Source organism: Gymnoscopelus microlampas, assembly GCF_963454915.1.
Source record: "Gymnoscopelus microlampas genome assembly, chromosome: 16".
Lineage (NCBI taxonomy): Eukaryota > Metazoa > Chordata > Actinopteri > Myctophiformes > Myctophidae > Gymnoscopelus > Gymnoscopelus microlampas.
The window spans coordinates 51,043,245-51,056,697 of NC_139953.1; the positions used below are offsets into that span (position 1 = coordinate 51,043,245).

At 40.4% G+C, this 13,453-nt stretch overlaps 1 protein-coding gene and 2 long non-coding RNA genes across 3 annotated transcripts in view; all 3 read right to left on the reverse strand.

The window, feature by feature from the left end:
* The window catches only part of LOC311063420 (gap junction alpha-1 protein-like), a 604,483-nt gene that overhangs the window by 426,543 nt on the left and 164,487 nt on the right, over nucleotides 1–13,453 (reverse strand). The gene's annotated exons all lie outside the window — the stretch shown is intronic.
* On the reverse strand, nucleotides 4,974–6,737 carry LOC311063501. Its single transcript, XR_014602601.1, has 4 exons — nucleotides 6,357–6,737; nucleotides 6,074–6,179; nucleotides 5,678–5,836; nucleotides 4,974–5,141 (listed from the first exon to the last, which is right to left on the reverse strand). It is a non-coding gene; the product is annotated as an uncharacterized lncRNA (long non-coding RNA).
* On the reverse strand, nucleotides 10,223–11,272 carry LOC311063677. Its single transcript, XR_014602631.1, has 3 exons — nucleotides 10,892–11,272; nucleotides 10,609–10,714; nucleotides 10,223–10,371 (listed from the first exon to the last, which is right to left on the reverse strand). It is a non-coding gene; the product is annotated as an uncharacterized lncRNA (long non-coding RNA).

Below are 13,453 nucleotides of genomic sequence, written 5' to 3' on the forward strand. Positions count from 1 at the left end.
GCAGGGAAAAACAAATCAGGGTAGGCTATAATAGTAATAGACGAAAAGAGAAATAGCAGTATTGATTCATTTGACCAAGAAATAAATAATCGGTAATTGGATATCGGCCAAAATCGTGCATCCTTAAAATCCTTGCTAAATGAAAAAGCAAAGAATAAAGAAGAGGGGATTTATTTACGGCATTCAGCTGCTTTGTGATAACTGAAGCATCTGGACACCAGAAGGCAATTTTGACGATATAAAAAGCACAGTAGGCTATGTACTGAATCAGACAGCTTCTTTCAATCTGTCTTCTGACTGGAAAAGCACTACTTCTTAAATCAAGTCTAACACTGGCATGAAGCAACCAATAGATTACATCGTGATCCCTGCCCACAATTCTGTCCTTCTAAGTTGGAGCAGGAAGGGACAAATATTTAGACTAAAATAAAGTCTTGATGTGGGCATAGATTTGCAAGTAAGTCACGTCAGTGTTCTAGTTAACCAAAGTTATTCATGAATATAAATGTGAATATTAATTCCTATTCATGAACATTTTATAAAACCTATTTGCCTACAATTTTGAGGTATTTCTACTTTACTTGAGTGTTTCCAATTTCCAATACTTTTACTTCTACTCCACTACATCTCAGAGGCAAATATTGTACTTTTACTCCACTACAATTATTTGAAAACTTTAGTTACTAGTTACTTTTAAGATATAAAGTATTACATTATAAAACATACCTTAACCACTTTAGCCTTATTTTATACATAGTCTATTTGAAAATAGCCGATCTACAAGCTCACAACGCGTCGCAGTGTGACGCGTTGTGAGCTTGTAGATCTGCTATTTTTTAGCATGTGCGACAGTGAAACGTGTCTGGGCGGAAACAATTGCTTGACAGTTTGGTTCCGCATCGACAGTTTCTCCACAATTTAGAGGCAAATGTGGGCACATAATCATAAATATGATGATCCTAATATACAATTGAGAGTGGCGCGCATGCGCGACCGACACGGTACGACCGACCGTGTACCGTCTACTCTCATTACGGTCCTTTTCAACCCCAAAAAGAAGCGCGACCATCCGCTTACAATAAGCGGACATGGCAGTTGCCAGGTTCAGCGAGAGAAACAACAACAAACAACAAAGCCACGGCGTCCTCTAACATTAGTCAAAAATAAAAAAAAAAGTAATAAAGGCGGGAAAAAAGTATATATCAAGTAATATTACTCACCTCAGACAAAAGACGACGAAATGAAAGTAGATCAGTGATATATGAACCGAAGTAAGTAGAACAGTTTCCAATAGTAATCTATCATCGACCGGAGAGACCTAGTATCGAGCGACCTAGCATCCGCTGTAAACCTTGGGAAGTGAGCCGAGCTCTGCGGGAACGGTGGATTTAAGGGGCGGGACAAAACAACAAGGGCTGTGATTGGTCTGACAAGCAGACATGCGTACATGCGAGAGGGCATCCCCGGGAATGCCCTCTCGCATGTACGCAAGCACAGCCCCCCCCCCCCCCCCCCGCCCACACACACACACACACACACACACACACACACGCTGTTACACGCACGCACATGCGCACGCACCCAAACAACTCTATGACGTGCACACACAAACACGACACGAACACGACACAAGCCCCGCCCCCCTTCCCCACACACACACACACACACACACACACCATTACAAGCACGCACATGCGCAAGAACCAAAAATAGATACATTTGTTTTCAATGCAAACGTCATTTCACTAATTTAAAAGTTAAAGAGAAGAAGTTAGCGAAATATATAACAGCAATAATAATAATAATAATAATAATAATAATAATAGGCATACATTGTAATATTTATTTAACAATGAATATCAATGAATCAATTCTATCAATACTGCAATTGTAGAAACACTCTGTTACAAGTACTAGTCTGGTAATGAAAATGTACAAAAGTATCGGCATCAAAATATACTTAAAGTGTGGTAGATTGTTGATAGTATTACATTCTTCTCAGTTATTAAAGTATGTTTACTAATGGCAGTGGATATGAATGAATATATTAATCTATTATTTGAATAGCTTGAATGCACAACATGGTACGTATGTCTATACATATGAAACACAATGTTATACATTATACCAGGGATCTTCAACAGGGGGTCCGGGACCCCTAGGGGGTCCTCAGAGTTACTACAGGGGTCCACCAAATCTTTGTGTGATATGATTTTTCTTTTTTTATATTAACCACTTGAACCCTAGCATCCCTTTTCTGAGGAGAACTTTAGCCAAAAATAGCAGATCTACAAGCTCAGAACGCCTCGCAGTGCGAGGCGTTGTGAGCTTGTAGATCGGCTATTTTTGGCAAAGAGTTATAGGTGTAGAGGGAGAAAAGAGCAGCAAAAGTATATCTGAAACACCATTCTATACAATATAGAGGGGGTCCCTGCTTCATCTCTCTCTCTCAGCTAGGGGGTCCTTGGCCTGAAAACGTTGAAGACCCCTGCATTATACAATATATGCTGTACCACCCCCCAACGGGGGTCCCTGGCCTGAAAACGTTTAAGACCCCTATGACTGGCACATTTCTGTGCCCTTGTATTAGGTGTTACAGTGAATAATAAATCTACAGAATGAATATATGCTTCCAAAAAAGATGCACACCTTAAAGGATTTGTCTCTCAATGATCAAGTTATTTGAAACTTGTCCGCCATCTAATCATATCATGTAATCATCCAACTATATACATCTATGGTCTTGTATAAGATCATCCTGAACATTCCACAAAGCCCCTTTGTTTAACTCATCACCCTATATCGGTTACATTCATCAAACAGGTGGTATACCTAGTTTGTGTAATCTGAATCAGAACAGAAAGTCAAGACTAGTGTATAAATTATGTTAACACACATTGTTAGCACACAATCACACACAAACCTGAAAATAAGTATATTTAAAACCAAATCTTATCAGATGGGGGTCTGTGGACAAATACATGTTAATCTTTTGTCGAAGCAGAAGCAGTACTCCCTGTCAACGTCGAGAAGGTGAAGGTGGCAAACGAAGAAGACTACGTCCTCACACTCTATGGGAAATGAAATCACTGAGTCTGAAGGGACAGCAGTTAAATAAAGAATATTTATTTATATTTCTAATTAAAGTTACAATTGTGTCCTTTCACCAGACTCCCATGAACTACCAAAAGACAAAGTACAAAGAAACCAATAACGAAAATCATACCAAACATTAAAAACACTTATATACTTATATAGCTTTACATATAAAGCTCTAAATTGTCTGGCATCTTCCTACCTCTATGACTGCCTAGAGAGATATGTTCCAAACCGGCCCCTCAGGTCTTCAAGTGCTGACCTGCTCGAGGTGCCTACAATGACATATAAAAAATATGGTGAAGCAGCATTCTGCTTTTACGGACCAACAGTGTGGAATAAACTCCCATTACACCTAAGACAGGCAGCCTCTGTGGATAGCTTTAAAGCACAGCTCAAGACCTATTTCTTCACTCTTGCTTTTAGCTGATTCTTTGGTTGATTTTTAAGTCCTCACTGTATTGCCTATTTTAATGTTGTTTTATGCTTTTGCTTTTATTTTATTTTTGTTTGCTTTATTGTTAAATTGGTTGTAACTGTAACTGTATTCTTGCTCTGTAAAGCACTTTGCGCTGCATTTCATGTCATGAAAGGTGCTATACAAATAAAGTTTATTATTATTATTACAATCAGCCCATCGTAACTGAAATAAAGAAAGTACAAATAGTCAAGGGAACCAATAAACTCTTGTGCTCTGCTGGGGTGCTGGGGGGGAATAGCCGAGAGCTGGCTACAGCTCCTCTTTATAGTGTCAGGCTCTAATCACACATGAGCTGAGAAGGGGAGTGACAGGTGTCTAGCCAAGACCAGGTCAGCATAGACACTAGGACAAATAATCATTAGTGAACACATAAGCATAGAAAGACTGTAGACTGAGGTGTTAATATTTGGAATTAACATATGCTTTATCGAGAGTGAGAGCTACTGTGATACTTCTTAGCTGTTGAATTTGAATCACTCTGCTGGGACGTGCATGACAGATTTCAGTGAAGGCCTCACCCAAGTAATGCCATTTTTTAAACTTTAGTAACTTTAACCTGGTTACTGTACTTAGGAACTATAATGTATAACAGAGAACAGGAAAACAGTTACTTTAATGCGTTAGTTTAATCCCATGTTTCTCACTGCAGCATAAAGTCTGTCAAGTGCATAAGTCTCACTTTGGTCTGTCGCTAGACAACATGATTCACTGCAGTGTAGACTACATGTTGTCTTAGCTTGGCCTACTTAACTATTGTTTGTTTTACAGGTCAATCCTCATGTCATTTGTGCTCATATATGCATTGCTGAATGTTGTAATTAAAATGATCTGAAATTAGTGTCATTAGTAAATGAGCACCTTCTTAAATGTGCTAGCTTGACTCTGCATTATTCTCAATGTAGGGTCCAGCTACTGGAAGCAAAAATGCCAGGAAGGTGCTGGCTGTGGATGAAACGGCCTTCAGGTAGTGGTGCGAAAGACAGAGTCGGGTATTGTGAAACAAAATATCTTTTTTTTTTAAATTAACAGTTGCTTTATCGAGAGTGAGAGCTACTGTTGAGTGAGTTTTTAGCTGTTGAATTTGAATCACTCCATCAATAAGATAAATTGTTCCTCTATGTCTAATATCAGGGATATTTCTTGCTTACAAACTGATGGCTGTGCAATGCAACTTAAACCATAAGGAATGCAGTAGGCCTAAGATTGTATTTTCAGTTTTTCACAGCAGCATAAAGTATGTCAAGTGCCAATATCATTTATTTTCCTTGCTTACAAACTGATGGCTGTGCAATTAGGGGCTGGGCAACAATGCAACTTAAACCATAAGGCATGCAGTAGGCCTAAGATTGTATTTTCATTTTTTTCACAGCAGCATTAAGTCTGTCAAGTGCTTAAGTATGCACTATAATCCTGCTTCACCTGTTTTTCACTCCAGAATGTTTGTTCTCAAAGCTTAAACTTGATCTGCTAATGATTTGTGAAATGTCTCAGTTCCAGAACTGAGCCGTCCGAACTGCAGTCCCTGAGGCAGCATGTGGGCGACCTTCTAGATGGAGCTCAAGGCCTGCAAGAGGTCACACAGAAAATTCAAGGTGTAGTGTCTGCTACTCAGGAGCTGGTGGAACCACAGACACCGGTTGCCAAACAAGCATTTGCCTGCCTGCTCTGCAGAGGTATTAATTGTTTCCATTTTGCATCGGTAACACAGTAATAATCCAATATAGTATTGGAATTAGTGTTGTGACAACTGGCTTGAACGGTTAAAATATATTGACTGTATATAAAATTTTGACGTAAAAGAAAAAAATATGGATTGAGAGACAAGTAAATAAAATGTTAAGACTTTGCTTTTCAGGAAATAAAACAAAGAGAATCAAAAATCATTCAACAAATATGAATGGAGTCAGCTATCCATACTAGCATAGATAAATGTCCGATTTTCAAACCCAACTTTTTATCTATTGTATCTATTGATGACATCATGTCACAAGACGGACATTTGTCCACCTAGACTAGTCCACACCAGTTATGGCTGGTGTGGACACTGAAAAATGTGTGTATAATATCAATGATGAATGATAAAATGTGTGTTTTTCTTACGTGTATTTTTTCTTTCTTTTTCTAAATAGAACCAATGACACAGCCCATGCTGTCCTCCTGCTCCAAACGCCTGGCCGGGTGTCGTGTCTGTATTGCAGAGCGGGAGAACGGGCCTTGCCCAAATGCAGAATGTCAGAATGTCTGGAAATATCTGTACATCTGTAGAGTCAAGTGAAGAGACCATAGATCATAGTTATACTGCCACTACTTTCAGCTCATTTGCATTACAACATACCATTTGTTTATCGCAAATGAAATTGCAATCTCATAAAACTTTTAGTAACCAGGTTAAAGTTAAAAAGATGGCATTACTTGGGTGAGGCCTTCACTTAAATCTGTCAAATCTGTCCCAGCAGAGTGATTGAGGTCGCCCACATGCTTGAGCTCATACCATACCTATGAGTGCTGTCGCTCCACCCTGAGTTTGAAGTGCTGTCCGTCAAGTGTAGGCCACCTGGTTGTGCCTGAGCTCATAGGAGGGCAGGTGGGAGGCTATCAGCACCTGGGGGAGTGTAAAATAATTTGACGCATCAATTATTTTCAGTTGGTCATGAATTAATATAGCTGCTGCAGGATGCATTAAACATTAATGCATCCTGCTAAGTCACCCCTTAATAATTAAGTGGTGACTTAACGGTTTCACATGGGGCATCTTTGTATGTGTGCTGTAGCCACATACCATTTTCATTCAGCTGAATGGCGTTGGTCGTCTTGCTGAGCTGGGTGAGCTCGGTCAGGATGGTCATCAACGAGGGTGGGATCTCGCCCACACAGCTGGTCCTAGACACGCAAGAGGACAACGTACACAGTCAAATCCCCAGTGTTCATTCAATTTGTACACTAACTAGTGACCAGGAGATTATTTTTGGGAACTTGGGTGTGGGAGAATATGTAGTATACACATATTACTTATGATAAATGTAAAGTAGGTAACTTGTACTACTGGATCATAACATTACATTACATTACAGTCATTTAGCAGACGCTTTTATCCAAAGCGACTTACAATAAGTGCATTCAACATAGGTAGGGAACGAAACTACTAATCACCAGAAGTCTGAAGTGCATTTCCTGCAAAAACAAGCAGCCAAGAGTATATCTATCGCTAAGGTAAAGGTGCTGTATATCAGCTACCTACTGTCTTAAACAGATGAGACAAAATAGCAAAAATCAAATGAGCACGAGCTAATACAAAAAGTGTATCGACTAAACAAGATCCAATAAAACAGTACAACAATAAAACAAGAGTTCGTACAACTAGTTAACAACAAGTAAGCCAGGCAAAGAGGAAGGGTAGTGTTTCCTGAAGAGGTGGGTTTTCAGCCAGCGGCGAAAGATGGGCAGTGACTCTGCTGTCCTGACATCAGTGACTGCTGTCCTGACATCAGTGACTCTGCTGTCCTGACATCAGTGACTCTGCTGTCCCGACATCAGTGACCCTGCTGTCCCGACATCAGTGACCCTGCTGTCCCGACGTCAGTGACCCTGCTGTCCCGACGTCAGTGACCCTGCTGTCCCGACGTCAGTGACCCTGCTGTCCCGACGTCAGTGACTCTGCTGTCCCGACGTCAGTGACTCTGCTGTCCCGACGTCAGTGACTCTGCTGTCCCGACGTCAGTGACTCTGCTGTCCCGACGTCAGTGTCTCTGCTGTCCCGACGTCAGTGACTCTGCTGTCCCGACGTCAGTGACTCTGCTGTCCCGACGTCAGTGTCTCTGCTGTCCCGACAGCAGTGACTCTGCTGTCCCGACATCAGTGACTCTGCTGTCCCGACATCAGTGACTCTGCTGTCCCGACATCAGTGACTCTGCTGTCCCGACATCAGTGTCTCTGCTGTCCCGACATCAGTGACTCTGCTGTCCCGACATCAGTGACTCTGCTGTCCCGACATCAGTGACTCTGCTGTCCCGACATCAGTGTCTCTGCTAACAACAGATAACAACAGTTTAACTACTGGTTGAAACACAAGATGTTAAAAGGCTTCACATGAGACCTAAAGGCGTTTACAATCTGGCTGCATTTTCTACTTTTGTCTAATAAGTCATTTCTTTTTGCTGTCAGTTTCGCCACATTTCGATGTTGTATAGAGCAGTGGTTCTCAAAGTGGGGTCCAGGGACCCCCAGCAGTCCTTGAAGGGGTTTTAGGGGGTCCCCAGCTAAAGCAGTTAATATAGCACAACAATGACTTTAGCACTTTATACATTGGCTATTTGAAAAAAAATCTAAAAGCTCACAAGGTGTCACAATTTGCCGCATTGTGAGCTTGTAGATCGGTTATTTTCAAATCAAAACTTCCCTGGGTCCCTGGCACACAATGTTTTAATATGGGACCCAAAAGAGACATTTGAGCTTGTAGATCTGTGTAGATGTAGATCTGTGTAGATGTAGATCTGCTATGGATTAAAAAAAACAAAACATTTTATCGAATTCTTTTGAAAAAAACATTTGAAGTTTTTAACTTATGAAGAATTATGATTTGTTTAGGAATGTTTTGACAAATCTGGAATAATTAAAAACCTGACCCACCCATTCATGTTGGCTCACTAGAGACATTATTTTAATGTTTAAGTTGTACATTTTGTGTCAGGAAGGTCCTACTGCGTATCAACCTAGACAAATCGCTAAATGTTTTCCAACAAGCAAAAAAAGAGAATTCTTCACCAAAATACTGATCTATACATGAATAAGCCTTGACCATTTTATGTTTGGAATTATGATGGCTTTAAAATAGATTTACTGGAAATCTTTAAAATTCAGAATTTAGACATGGTATTGTTCTGCATGATCATACAAAAACAATGACATCATCAGCGGATTTCATTGAACAATAAAGTAGTAAGTTACTGAAGAAGCATCTGTGTCACTTTTTGATTTGAGCTAAAAAGCATTATTTTACACTTTGGCTATTCAAAAATAGCAGATAGCAGAATCACACATGAGCTGAGAAGGGGAGTGACAGGTGTCTAGCCAAGACCAGGTCAGCATAGACACTAGGACAAATAATCATTAGTGAACACATAAGCATAGAAAGACTGTAGACTGAGGTGTTAATATTTGGAATTAACATATGCTTTATCGAGAGTGAGAGCTACTGTGATACTTCTTAGCTGTTGAATTTGAATCACTCTGCTGGGACGTGCATGACAGATTTCAGTGAAGGCCTCACCCAAGTAATGCCATTTTTTAAACTTTAGTAACTTTAACCTGGTTACTGTACTTAGGAACTATAATGTATAACAGAGAACAGGAAAACAGTTACTTTAATCAAATTAGTGTCATTAGTAAATGAGCACCTTCTTAAATGTGCTAGCTTGACTCTGCATTATTCTCAATGTAGGGTCCAGCTACTGGAAGCAAAAATGCCAGGAAGGTGCTGGCTGTGGATGAAACGGCCTTCAGGTAGTGGTGCGAAAGACAGAGTCGGGTATTGTGAAACAAAATATCTTTTTTTTTTAAATTAACAGTTGCTTTATCGAGAGTGAGAGCTACTGTTGAGTGAGTTTTTAGCTGTTGAATTTGAATCACTCCATCAATAAGATAAATTGTTCCTCTATGTCTAATATCAGGGATATTTCTTGCTTACAAACTGATGGCTGTGCAATGCAACTTAAACCATAAGGAATGCAGTAGGCCTAAGATTGTATTTTCAGTTTTTCACAGCAGCATAAAGTATGTCAAGTGCCAATATCATTTATTTTCCTTGCTTACAAACTGATGGCTGTGCAATTAGGGGCTGGGCAACAATGCAACTTAAACCATAAGGCATGCAGTAGGCCTAAGATTGTATTTTCATTTTTTTCACAGCAGCATTAAGTCTGTCAAGTGCTTAAGTATGCACTATAATCCTGCTTCACCTGTTTTTCACTCCAGAATGTTTGTTCTCAAAGCTTAAACTTGATCTGCTAATGATTTGTGAAATGTCTCAGTTCCAGAACTGAGCCGTCCGAACTGCAGTCCCTGAGGCAGCATGTGGGCGACCTTCTAGATGGAGCTCAAGGCCTGCAAGAGGTCACACAGAAAATTCAAGGTGTAGTGTCTGCTACTCAGGAGCTGGTGGAACCACAGACACCGGTTGCCAAACAAGCATTTGCCTGCCTGCTCTGCAGAGGTATTAATTGTTTCCATTTTGCATCGGTAACACAGTAATAATCCAATATAGTATTGGAATTAGTGTTGTGACAACTGGCTTGAACGGTTAAAATATATTGACTGTATATAAAATTTTGACGTAAAAGAAAAAAATATGGATTGAGAGACAAGTAAATAAAATGTTAAGACTTTGCTTTTCAGGAAATAAAACAAAGAGAATCAAAAATCATTCAACAAATATGAATGGAGTCAGCTATCCATACTAGCATAGATAAATGTCCGATTTTCAAACCCAACTTTTTATCTATTGTATCTATTGATGACATCATGTCACAAGACGGACATTTGTCCACCTAGACTAGTCCACACCAGTTATGGCTGGTGTGGACACTGAAAAATGTGTGTATAATATCAATGATGAATGATAAAATGTGTGTTTTTCTTACGTGTATTTTTTCTTTCTTTTTCTAAATAGAACCAATGACACAGCCCATGCTGTCCTCCTGCTCCAAACGCCTGGCCGGGTGTCGTGTCTGTATTGCAGAGCGGGAGAACGGGCCTTGCCCAAATGCAGAATGTCAGAATGTCTGGAAATATCTGTACATCTGTAGAGTCAAGTGAAGAGACCATAGATCATAGTTATACTGCCACTACTTTCAGCTCATTTGCATTACAACATACCATTTGTTTATCGCAAATGAAATTGCAATCTCATAAAACTTTTAGTAACCAGGTTAAAGTTAAAAAGATGGCATTACTTGGGTGAGGCCTTCACTTAAATCTGTCAAATCTGTCCCAGCAGAGTGATTGAGGTCGCCCACATGCTTGAGCTCATACCATACCTATGAGTGCTGTCGCTCCACCCTGAGTTTGAAGTGCTGTCCGTCAAGTGTAGGCCACCTGGTTGTGCCTGAGCTCATAGGAGGGCAGGTGGGAGGCTATCAGCACCTGGGGGAGTGTAAAATAATTTGACGCATCAATTATTTTCAGTTGGTCATGAATTAATATAGCTGCTGCAGGATGCATTAAACATTAATGCATCCTGCTAAGTCACCCCTTAATAATTAAGTGGTGACTTAACGGTTTCACATGGGGCATCTTTGTATGTGTGCTGTAGCCACATACCATTTTCATTCAGCTGAATGGCGTTGGTCGTCTTGCTGAGCTGGGTGAGCTCGGTCAGGATGGTCATCAACGAGGGTGGGATCTCGCCCACACAGCTGGTCCTAGACACGCAAGAGGACAACGTACACAGTCAAATCCCCAGTGTTCATTCAATTTGTACACTAACTAGTGACCAGGAGATTATTTTTGGGAACTTGGGTGTGGGAGAATATGTAGTATACACATATTACTTATGATAAATGTAAAGTAGGTAACTTGTACTACTGGATCATAACATTACATTACATTACAGTCATTTAGCAGACGCTTTTATCCAAAGCGACTTACAATAAGTGCATTCAACATAGGTAGGGAACGAAACTACTAATCACCAGAAGTCTGAAGTGCATTTCCTGCAAAAACAAGCAGCCAAGAGTATATCTATCGCTAAGGTAAAGGTGCTGTATATCAGCTACCTACTGTCTTAAACAGATGAGACAAAATAGCAAAAATCAAATGAGCACGAGCTAATACAAAAAGTGTATCGACTAAACAAGATCCAATAAAACAGTACAACAATAAAACAAGAGTTCGTACAACTAGTTAACAACAAGTAAGCCAGGCAAAGAGGAAGGGTAGTGTTTCCTGAAGAGGTGGGTTTTCAGCCAGCGGCGAAAGATGGGCAGTGACTCTGCTGTCCTGACATCAGTGACTGCTGTCCTGACATCAGTGACTCTGCTGTCCTGACATCAGTGACTCTGCTGTCCCGACATCAGTGACCCTGCTGTCCCGACATCAGTGACCCTGCTGTCCCGACGTCAGTGACCCTGCTGTCCCGACGTCAGTGACCCTGCTGTCCCGACGTCAGTGACCCTGCTGTCCCGACGTCAGTGACTCTGCTGTCCCGACGTCAGTGACTCTGCTGTCCCGACGTCAGTGACTCTGCTGTCCCGACGTCAGTGACTCTGCTGTCCCGACGTCAGTGTCTCTGCTGTCCCGACGTCAGTGACTCTGCTGTCCCGACGTCAGTGACTCTGCTGTCCCGACGTCAGTGTCTCTGCTGTCCCGACAGCAGTGACTCTGCTGTCCCGACATCAGTGACTCTGCTGTCCCGACATCAGTGACTCTGCTGTCCCGACATCAGTGACTCTGCTGTCCCGACATCAGTGTCTCTGCTGTCCCGACATCAGTGACTCTGCTGTCCCGACATCAGTGACTCTGCTGTCCCGACATCAGTGACTCTGCTGTCCCGACATCAGTGTCTCTGCTAACAACAGATAACAACAGTTTAACTACTGGTTGAAACACAAGATGTTAAAAGGCTTCACATGAGACCTAAAGGCGTTTACAATCTGGCTGCATTTTCTACTTTTGTCTAATAAGTCATTTCTTTTTGCTGTCAGTTTCGCCACATTTCGATGTTGTATAGAGCAGTGGTTCTCAAAGTGGGGTCCAGGGACCCCCAGCAGTCCTTGAAGGGGTTTTAGGGGGTCCCCAGCTAAAGCAGTTAATATAGCACAACAATGACTTTAGCACTTTATACATTGGCTATTTGAAAAAAAATCTAAAAGCTCACAAGGTGTCACAATTTGCCGCATTGTGAGCTTGTAGATCGGTTATTTTCAAATCAAAACTTCCCTGGGTCCCTGGCACACAATGTTTTAATATGGGACCCAAAAGAGACATTTGAGCTTGTAGATCTGTGTAGATGTAGATCTGTGTAGATGTAGATCTGCTATGGATTAAAAAAAACAAAACATTTTATCGAATTCTTTTGAAAAAAACATTTGAAGTTTTTAACTTATGAAGAATTATGATTTGTTTAGGAATGTTTTGACAAATCTGGAATAATTAAAAACCTGACCCACCCATTCATGTTGGCTCACTAGAGACATTATTTTAATGTTTAAGTTGTACATTTTGTGTCAGGAAGGTCCTACTGCGTATCAACCTAGACAAATCGCTAAATGTTTTCCAACAAGCAAAAAAAGAGAATTCTTCACCAAAATACTGATCTATACATGAATAAGCCTTGACCATTTTATGTTTGGAATTATGATGGCTTTAAAATAGATTTACTGGAAATCTTTAAAATTCAGAATTTAGACATGGTATTGTTCTGCATGATCATACAAAAACAATGACATCATCAGCGGATTTCATTGAACAATAAAGTAGTAAGTTACTGAAGAAGCATCTGTGTCACTTTTTGATTTGAGCTAAAAAGCATTATTTTACACTTTGGCTATTCAAAAATAGCAGATCTACAAGCTCGTAGCGCGTTTTTGATTTTGAAAAATCATGAAAATGTGTGCAAATCTTTGAATATATATATATATATATTGTTTTAAAGCGAAAATGTTTAACTCGAATCTTTGCTTCCGGGGGTCCCTGAAACATATATTTTTTAGATGGGGGTCCATGGCTAAATACATGTCATTTTGGGGGTCCTTGACATGGAAAAAAGAACCACTGATATTATGGCGACATAAGTTTTTTCAAAAAACTGTTAAATCCCCCAGAAGCAAAGATTTGAGTTACAAATGTTCGCTTTTGAAACTCAAATCTCAAGATTTGCAAAAA